This window comes from Artibeus jamaicensis, unplaced genomic scaffold (assembly GCF_021234435.1).
Source record: "Artibeus jamaicensis isolate MK-2021 breed Jamaican fruit bat unplaced genomic scaffold, CSHL_Jam_final contig_603, whole genome shotgun sequence".
Taxonomy (NCBI): domain Eukaryota; kingdom Metazoa; phylum Chordata; class Mammalia; order Chiroptera; family Phyllostomidae; genus Artibeus; species Artibeus jamaicensis.
This window is the reverse complement of record NW_026521904.1, coordinates 6,652,588-6,663,145: the sequence shown is the minus strand read 5'-3', so window position 1 is coordinate 6,663,145 and position 10,558 is coordinate 6,652,588. Positions and strand designations below refer to the sequence as shown.

General features: G+C 36.9%; 1 pseudogene; it reads right to left on the bottom strand.

Moving 5' to 3' along the window:
- Nucleotides 1-2,122: 2,122 nt before the first annotated feature.
- The window catches only part of LOC119063405 (40S ribosomal protein S14-like), a 69,135-nt pseudogene continuing 60,699 nt past the window's right edge, over nucleotides 2,123-10,558 (bottom strand).

Genomic DNA, 10,558 nt, shown 5'->3' with positions numbered 1-10,558 from the left:
AGTATGGCCATTTCGATGATGTTAATTCTTCCAATCCATGAGCATGATACATGCTTCCATTTGTTTGTGTCTTCCTTGATTTCTTTCTTCAGTGTTGTAGTTTTGTGAGTACAGGTATTTTACCTCCTTGTTTAGGTTTATTCTTAGGCACTTTATTTTTCCTGATGCTATATCAAATGGGATTTTTTTTCTTGATTTCTGTTTCTGATGTTTCATTGTTGATGTACAAAAATGCCTTTGATTTCTGAGTATTGACTTTGTATCTGGCTGTTTTGCCAAATTTATTTATTAGGTCTAGTAGTTTTTTTGGTGGAGTTAATTTTTTACATTGTTAATGTTTTGTTTTTTCTGGGTATGATTTGTCCATTTCATCAGTATTTTTTTTACTTGTAGGGAATATATATTTTTTCCTAGTTCTTGAAAAAAATTTTTAATTTTTATACTGTTGTTCAATTACAGTTGTCCCAATTTCCCCCCATTATACTCTCCTGCCCCACCCATGCCCCACCTTCCACTTTCAATCCTCCCCTCCCTCATTGTCTTGTCCATGGGCCTTTACACATGGGCCTTTACACATGGTCTTTGACTTTACCCTCTTCTCTTCCCTAGTATCCCCCTTCCCCTCTGGTCACAGTTAGTGTGGTCTTTATTTCCATGTGTCTGGTTCTATTTTTCTCACATGTTTGTTTTGTTGATTAGCTTTCACTTATAGATGAGATTATATGGCATTTGTCTTTCAATACCTGGCTTATTTTGCTTGGTGTTATACTTTCCAGTTCCATCTGTGCTGTTATGAAGGGTAGGAGCTCCTTCTTTCTTTCTGCTGAGTACCACGCCATTGTGTAAATGTACCATAATATTTTTATCCACTCATTTACTGATGGGCACTTATGCTGTTTCTACCACTGAACTATTGTAAATAACACTGCTATGAACATTGGGATGCATAGGTTCTTTTGGATTGCCATTTCAAGATTCTTTGGATATAATTCCAGCAACAGAGTTGCAGGGTCAAATGGCAGTTCCATTTTTAGTTTATTGAGAAATTCCATACTGTCTTCTACAGTGGCTGTACCAGTCTGCATTCCCACCAGCAGTGCACTAGGGTTCCCTTTTCTCCACAACCTCACCAGCACTTGTTTGTTGATTTGGTAATGATGGCCATTCTGATGGATGTGAGGTAGTATTTTATTGTGGTTTTAATTTACATCTCTCTAATGGCTAGTGATGCTGAGCATCCTTTTATATGTCTCTGGGCCCTCTGTTTGTCCTCCTTGGAAAAGGGTCTGTTCAGGTCCTTTGCCCATTTTTTAAATTGGATTGTTCGTCCTCCTGGTGTGGAGTAGTGCGAATTCTTTATATATTTTGGGGATCAAACCTCTGTCTGAGGTTTCACTGGCAAATATATTTTCCTATATGATTCGTTCCCTTTTCATTTTGCTGGTGTTTTCATTAGTATTTTTAGTAAATCAAATTGAGTTCATTAATTTTCTCTGTTTTATATTTGTCTCCTACTTCAATGATTTTCTATCTTAATTTTAGAGTGTCCTTCTGTCTACTTTCTTTACTGTGGCTTTACTCCTTTCCTGTGTTCTTGAGATGGAAGCTTACATAATTCATTTTCAATCTGCCTTTAAATGAAAATATAAATACTTTTGTTTTTATGTGATTAGTGTTAATTTTAGATTTGAAGTAGTAAATTTTAACTACAAAAAATAACAATAAGTGCCATTCAGCTGATGGGTTGTTTGGGGTTTTGTTGTTATTGTGTTGTTGTTTAGAGAGGAAGAGAGAGAAACATCCGTTTACTGCTTTTAGTGCTCGACTTATTCAAGCATTCATTGATTGCTTTCTTTTATGTTCCCTGACCAGGGACCAAGCCAGCAACCATGGTGAGTTAGGACAATAACACAAACCAACTCAGCCAGGGCCATATAGCTGACATTTCATTGAACTAAACAACAAGTGTTCATTGAGCTGCTGCCACATGTCAGTAGCTGAGGACACATTATAGAATGAGATATATACTTTATTCTCATGGAACTTATATATTATTGGGGGCCTATAGGTAGTAATCACATAAACCAACAAATATATGAGATGATGCCAGATATTCAAATGTTTATTGAGCACCTATGATTTGCCAACCATTAGTATTATTTTTTAGCTCACACAAAAGCAATTTATTATAAAAAACAATAATTTGAGAAGTCCTGTTCAAAGATGGTAACCACAGCAACACCCCCTTCCTGCATATGCTGTTGGAAGAGATGGAGGTGACATTCTTAATCTGTCTCATCTTTATTCCCTAGGGGGAAAGGGTGCTGAGATATGACTGGGCCCCTGGTCCATGAGTCTTGATCCTATTTCTCCCTGTGGCCCAGAGTCTGATGTGGAGAACAGTGACACCCAGCTCCTTCCACCTGTGGGCACATCCTAGGCAGCCAACACGGCAGCGTATGGAAAGGGCTCATTTCAGTCAACCTTTACCTTCCCTCCACCAGTCACATGGCAGATGGTTTCCTTGCCAGAAACACCAATGGCATAGACAAAAGCACCACTGAAGGATGCAAAATGTGACAGAGACCAAATATATTTTCTCCTTGAGCCACCTGAGGTCTGAGGCTAATGACCTGTTCTGTTCTTCCTTCTTTTCCTTCCCCTTGCAAGGTTCCATTTCTGAGTGTCTTCTCCAGACTCTGCCACCAGAAAGAGAGAATGGGAAAGCTTGTTTGCCAACCATTGTTAAATGGTTGTGACTTTTATTTTAAAATTAAGAAAAGCCAGTATGAATACTAGGATGGCAAAAGAAAAAATACTTAATATCAACAGCTAGCTAAAAGTAAGGCATTATTATCTTCATTTTACAAAAGAGACAGCTAAGACTCATAAAGATGAACTGAACCCATTTACAACCAACAGATGGATAGTGTTTCCAAATATTCTTTCCCAAGTTGGGGAGCAGAGTTTGCCACCCCAACATATGACCTTTTTGGAATATTGATTATATTAATCTGGTTATTTTTAAGAATGAAGACTCAGGAAAATCCTTTGATCTTCCCTCTAACTGCCTAAAAGGTTTATACAGAGAACCAGCTCTAAGAAGGGAGCTATCATCACAGATAACTAAAGTTTAATATGAAGTAGTATGTGATGAACAGAACAGAATCTATTAAGACCCATTTGATCAAAGTCTTTCCTGTGTCCCAATGTTAAAGATGGCCCAGCAAACATTTCCTTACCAAAAATGTGTTTTTCTACCTCCATTCGAACTGCCTTCCTCCTCTTTCAAGTGGCAAACCACAACTCCCCTTTGTCTTTAGCTCATAATGGCATATAGGACGACTGTCTAGAAAGTATCCAGTCATGCACTATGAAAGACAGAGACATTTCTTAGAGAAGATACAAGATACAAGAAACATTGCACATAGAACAATAACACCACAGTCCCCTTCAAAGTGGGCATTTTGGGACCTCACACAGCTCTCCCAGAATCATTAGTAACTGCAGCACGATGTTTCTTCTGCTCTGGTAGCAGAAGCCATGGAACAAATTTTGCCAAACATGTTTCATGACAAGACACTGCATCAAATGCTCAGGCATAGTAGTTTTTGGAATTCCCCAGATCAGCTTCTAGTTCTTGCACTGTTAGTTACTGATCTTTGTTGATCACAGCCTGTACATGTTCAACATTCTCAGGTGTTCTGCTTGTTGCTGGCCTTCCAGAACATCTTTGAAGTGTTAGTGCCCCAATTTTACTTGCATTATGCACATTGTATCATTCCCCAAAACTTTCTAAATTATTCAAATAATTTCTGCAGAGGAATGTTCAAGATTAACATAAAATTTGATGCAAATTCATTGTTCTGCTCACTCAGTCACTTTGAATGCAACAGCCACACAGTACACATGCTCACTCAATAGCATTGACCACTGGCTAATACAGTGAAGTCGTCATTGTTCGCTCATACACATTCTAGTCCACTGCTCTTGGCTGCCAGGTTACATGAGATAGCACAAACCATTCTCATTATTAAAATGGCTGGACTTTTTCTGGACAGACTTCATGAGCCTAATTGCTTGATTTGTCTTATGAAATGAACTCATGTATGTACATACATTCTTAAATTTGGTTATTTTTGCTGTTAATCTGTCTCATGTAAATTTGATTATTAGACCAGACAAAATAACTAAGAAGGGCAAAGGAAAATTTCCACCTCCACTACACTACTCTATCAATACTAATCTTTTAAAGGTCAAGGTACTTATTAAGGGGTTTTTCCCTCCATCCTATTATATTCTATGACTCAAAGATAGTTAGAAACTGCATATATCACCAGATATTTCCAATGGGATTTTTATCAATTTGATTGGTCTTTGGTGGTGAGATCAACATTTGATATTTGATTTGCAGAATCAAAATGGTAGAATGTAATAATGGTAGAATGTAATAATGGAAGGGCATTCAGAGATTATTTTATTTAATATTTTTATCCATAGATTAGTAACAGGTGTAAATGATCAGTGTCAAGCTATAAGAGAAAACAAAGCAAACAGAAAGCACATGCCCTACAGAGCCACCGCACTTTCAGGGAGCTTTCGCATTGGATGAGTGAGCATTTCGCTCAGCCTTGAAACCCAAAATGTCAAACATCTTTCTTCGTTTTTTCCTAAATGGTTGCTTATCTTAAGTTCCTTTCATGCATTCCCTAAGAAAAGCCTCACAAATAAACAAAAGTACTGCATGGGCTCCATCCACACACCAGCTCCTAGCAGGAATCTCAACTGCTCTGCTGTTTGTTTCCCTTTGTTTCACTGCTCCGGGCAGGCTGCACACAGTCTGCCCAGCTTTGCCTTCAGCAGAAGAGACTGGAGAAAGAAATCCCAGGACCCAAACTGTTCAAAGGATTTTCTGCATATACTTCAAGGCCAGTGAACTTCGAAACCTGTGACTTCTGCTGTAACAGGAAGAGCCAGGATGAATACCAAATTGGATGCTGGAAGGCTGGGAAAGAGTGACAATGACTGAAGAGACACACGTGTATTTCTGCAGCCTCCTGAGACATTCTGAAATGGGGGAGAGGGAGATCTCAACCATGAAGAACATTTGTGAAAAACAGATCTGGGGCTTCTTTAGCATATGCACATTCAGCTCCATCAGGTTTCTATTCCAGAGGTAGGCTATCCTCATGTGACAAATAACACCAATGGCCGAAACCCAGCTTCTACTCTCACCATTTTACACTGTGTGGTGAATACTGTTTAAAAACCATCAACCTGACAGTAGAATTATGTCTAATTAACACTCTTCTATTACCTCAGCAAATAACAAACCTGCTGTGGGGGAAAATGTGTTCACACTTTCTTATCATATCAGGGTCAAAAGGAGTGTTCCTAATTAGCTAAAATCAATTAATATGGCAGCAAAATTAATGTATTTATACTTCTAAAGGTACAGTCAGAGGAGGGTCTAGTCTATAAAGAAGCTGTTGTAGTTTCTGAAAGCAAAGAGCAGAGGTTGGGGCTGAGCAGAGTGTATGAGTGACGTGTAGAATCTGATGGACATTTATTTCAGAAGCAGAAGCCATCCTGGGGCATTATTATAGGACTTGGGTGATTATAATTGCAATTATTCATTAAAACTTTGGGGGAAACATGTAGTTAATCAACAGCAGCCATGTAGGTCTTGGGCATTTATTTACAACCATTCACATAAGCACAAATACTTACAAATGGAAGAGGTGTTTTAGACTGCTCATTACTAGTTTCTTTATGAGTTAGTTATATTTTCTGTAAAGCTTTAATGGCTAGTAACTATTCAGCAAACTTTTCCTTTAGTACTACACTTAGTTCAGAGCTTGAGACAAAAAGTGGTACTTGCCAAATAACCCAGGATGGGGGTCTGCAAATGACCTTGCTGCAAATGGAGAGGGTCATTCCCTCTCCAGCTATAGTGTTTCCATACCAAGAATACTGGGCAAGCTATGTAGCTTGAGAGAACTATTGCTGACAATATAATGATTGTTAATAGAGAAATGCCCACATTGTGATCATTAGTTAAATATGATCAAGTTAAATGTGGTCTAAAATTACTATTGTTTCACATACCATGACCTCCTTCTATTCTAGATCAAGGGGTGTGTGTGTGTGTGTGTGTGTGTGTGTGTGTGTATTTTAATGGGCATTTGAGCAGGTTATACAACAAAGTTAGCAGCTCCTCTAATTAGAGCTGACTCTCAATGAAATCATCGTCATCAGAGGTTCCATCTGAGTCCTCTGCATGTCAGTGGACACAATGGGTTTCATGCTCTCCCCTCCATGTGTGTGGTATTTGTTTACTTGCAGAAGTGTGTGGAGGCCTCTGCTGGTGTTCAGGAAAATATCAGCTGAGAGTGAACAATAATCTTGAAAGGATTCTAAGCAGATGAACCTCCCTTACATGGGATATATCTAAATCTTTATTTCCATACATTTTGTTGGCACTTTTTTATTATTATAAACAATGGTTAGCTGATTATTATCATTTCCCAGTGTCACCTTTTCTAAGTGCACTGTGTGACCATGCAATACTCTGTGTTGTCTTGTCTGGCAAACAGCATCTTATCCCGGGCATCCTAGCTGCACTAACTCATCTGCCTGAAGATTATTTTTTCACCCTCTGTCAGCTTGTATCATGTCTGAACTCCCTGTTCACCAGGGATTATGGCAGATTTTCCATCAAACCAGCTGTTTGCTTTTTTTCTTTTTCAGTAATGGCAAAACAGCTTTGTTATAAATTAATATTGTCCACATCAGAAGGGCATAGGGGGAATCGGCTTCTGTTTCAAAGCTCTTGTATTCCCAGTCTGGTAAAACTGAAAAACACTACAGCACAGTAAGGAGCTGCCAGCAGGAGAAATGGGTGGGAGACAATAAAATCTGGAGCAGATAGGCAGTGATTATAAAATTATTTCTAAAACATGCAGGAAGAAAGGAAGCGATTACCATTAAGTGTGACCTTGCTGTGTGACATAGTCCTTTAGTAATTTCTCCAAAACACCCATAACAGGAGCATTTTTCCACATTCAACAGCTTATAAAATTCATTTCAATATTTATAATAAATAATTTCAGCATTCTCCATTCAATAGAAGAAGAGCACACAAGAAAAGAAAAAATAGAATTAAGTAACACAACCAGCAATATTATTGGCAATGCAGGCATCTATATATTTCAAAATTGAACCCAGGCACACTTTTGAATATAGGAAAGGGAGATACGTACTGTGGGTTAAATTGCCACATATCTAAGGTCTTGTTTCCTAACAGGACACCCTGAGACTAAGATTCTTACCCAAGTGGTTTTTAAGAGAGTACTCTTGGGTAAGACCACTAGGGATGAAGAGAGCAAGATGAAAAAGCAGAGAGCTTGCTTGTTTGTTTTGTTGATTAGGTTCCACTTACAAGTGAGATCATATGGTATTTGTAGTATTTGTCTTTCACTGCCTGGCTAAATGGGGGTAGGATCAAGGGTGGGAAGTGGGGATGGCTGGGGTGGGAAGTGGTAGGGGGAAAATGGAGACAATTGTACTTGAACAACAACAAAAAAATTAGTAAAGTTAAAGTAAAAGAAAAAGCAGAGAGCTAAAGAAGGAATCGAGTTCTGGTATAACTAGCATCAGTCTGAGTCAGCAGGATTGAAGAAGGCTGCTATTTCCCTTCTGGAGTCAAGACAGCAGGTATTTGGAACCCCTCCCAGTCAAGAACTGACCCAGAGGCCTCTTCAGCCCCTCTGGATGAGGTGGCTCCTGTTGCCCAAAAATTTCAAGTGTGAGTCATTAATAGTAGTAACTATAGCATCCTTCAAAGGGCTCCCCCAGGTACACAGAGAGACTTCCAGATTCTGTTACATTATGTGCTGCTTTATGGCATGTATTGAGAAACAGTGTTCAATCTCACAGCAAACAGAGCTTTGTGACTGCCAGGCATATTTTAAAGCTGAAAGACGCTTTGGGCAATAAAGATATGCATAGAGATAAAAGATAAATTGTAATTTTCTTGACTATCTCACCAATCATATCTATAATTTATTTTTCTATAAGATAATAGGTAAAAATCAATCTTTCTAGTGACTGAAAATAACAAGTAAGGTTTTATTTTAATAATGAAAGTAAAATAAAATTTTATTTAACTATTAAAATACAAAATTCTTTCTATAGCTATACTTTTGGCAGGAGATGGATTTTTAAGTTGTAGATGATATTTGAGGTAGCTCTTACTCTTTTTCAAGGATTTCAGACTATTCTAATTCCACCCTAACTTTACCACCTTTACCTGTAAAAATTCAGGATACTCACTTTTGTGGTATTTTAAGGTTTATGAAATTTTAACTGGGTAGCAAAATAACCCTGTGATTTCACGTACATCTGTGAAGTTTTTGATAAGCAGATTCTGCTAACTCATAGAAGTAGCAAAATGACATTAGTTCATTTTATAGTGCCTTTTGTATCTGCCATAGTTGAACACTTATTATTTTAGATAATTCTGCAAAAGATTTCCAGAGAGCCCTCACAATATCTTACATGTTGTGTGGAGTTGGCACTGCTCACAGCATGCTCTCCCTCTCCTTGGAACATTCTTCTAAATTGTCACTAGGCTATACTGACTTTAGCTTAAAAACAAGATCATGGGTTGTAAATTCAGGTACCCGTACAATTTAGTATGTGCTCTGCTATTGGTTAGCTGTGTGATCTTGGTATGTCGCTCAATCTCCCCAAGCTGCAGCTTAATTTTCTATTTAAAAAAACACAATGGTGTAGATAATGTTACCATCTACAGTTATTGTGGTGATTAAATAAAGTGCATATTAGATGAAGACAGCTCCTAGAATACTTCATCTTCTGTTCAAATACCATGAACAGACAGAAAATATATTTTCTAAAGATCCAAAAATAACTTGAAAACAAAGAGTTTAGTTGGTAAGCCCAAAGTGTTGAGCCTCTTTTGAAACACAGAAAGCTACTGGGGCTCAGTTATCTGGAAAATCAGGCTGAGGGAACACTATGGGTTCCCTCACTTAGAGTTAGTGGGTGGGAGTAGAAGAGAAGGTCCCGAGGAAACGTTTCTTCTCTCTGCCTTACCACTGACATGCTTGTGAAGGGTCATGAAGTGAGAAGTTTCAGTAGCAGCTTATGTGTAATGACGCTCTCACTCGAGGTACACTGTACTATACCATCACCTTACACAAGAGCATCTTAGATCCCTTAAATATCCGACATATTTAAGACATAGAACAGAGATAGAAAACAGTTGTTGAGACATAAAAACTTTTCAAATAAGGTTGTTTTGGAAAAGAGTAGCCTTGAATACATGAATGCTATTGAAAACTACCTGAAATTTTAAAACTTCACATTAATCTTTTTATGAGCCAAAAAAATTAACATGATACATTACCAAATTAATGTTCTATTTTATCAGATAGTCTTATACCTAGTTTTAATTTTTCTAATAAATATTGTTTCTAATGATTACCTGATTTACATATCAAATTTAAAGCATTACTGCATTGAAGGGTCTAGAAAACTGTACCATGTGTAACTAATCCGAGGGAAAAAGCAAAATCTCCTTATGGTACCAGATCCAGTGTCAAAAAATCAATATTTGCATTCTTTTGTTTTGCAAACCATATTTTTCTAATAATAAGGACTTACTTTCTATTTTTCCATTCTTCTTGGAGATATTAAACATTTAATAATCATCTTGTATTAAAAGCTTCACTTCTCTAAAGATGAAAATTAACTATCACCACCTCCATGATTGTGTCACAATAGTTTAGTAAAGCTAAATAAGTAGGGGGAGGGAAAGGTAGAAACAAGTTTAGGTATATTCCATGTTTCATTTTTCATGGTCACTAAAGTGTTTTACTAGCAAAGAAAAATATTTTTAAAAATCAATGTGAAAATGGTAGTTTAAGAAATTTATACAAAAAGTTTTTTATTTCAGTTTTTACTAAAATGAACTATTTGAATATTCATTATTAAAGACTTGATCACAATTTAATGCTATAACATTTAATCGCTTTCATTTGGGGGCCACCATAAATTAAAAGATTGTAATTCAAATGTATACTAGTTTATTCTTGACCTTGAAGTTAATTACAAACCATCTGAGGCTTTAATTATTTTTGGCAAGGTGGAAACATATCAAAAGAAGACCTGCTGAAATGAGAAACAAAAATAAGGTTCAGGGGTACTGAGGTCTAGGAAAGTTAGCAAATGTTTAACCGAGTAATATCTAAAGAAAACCCTGATACTAAAACCTGACAAATAAATAACAGGAACACACAGACCGATGTTTCTAATAAAAATGCATGTAAATATTCAAAACAGAATTTTATCAAATCAAACCCAGCTAATCTGAAAATGATAACACATTCTGACTAACTGGGGTTTTGCCAGAAATACAAAGTCAAACATACAAATATCAATCAAAATACTTAGATTAACAAAGAAAAAAACATAATTATTTCAACATGTAGAAAAGTATTTGACAAATTAAAATTTGACTAATTAAAAAAACTTC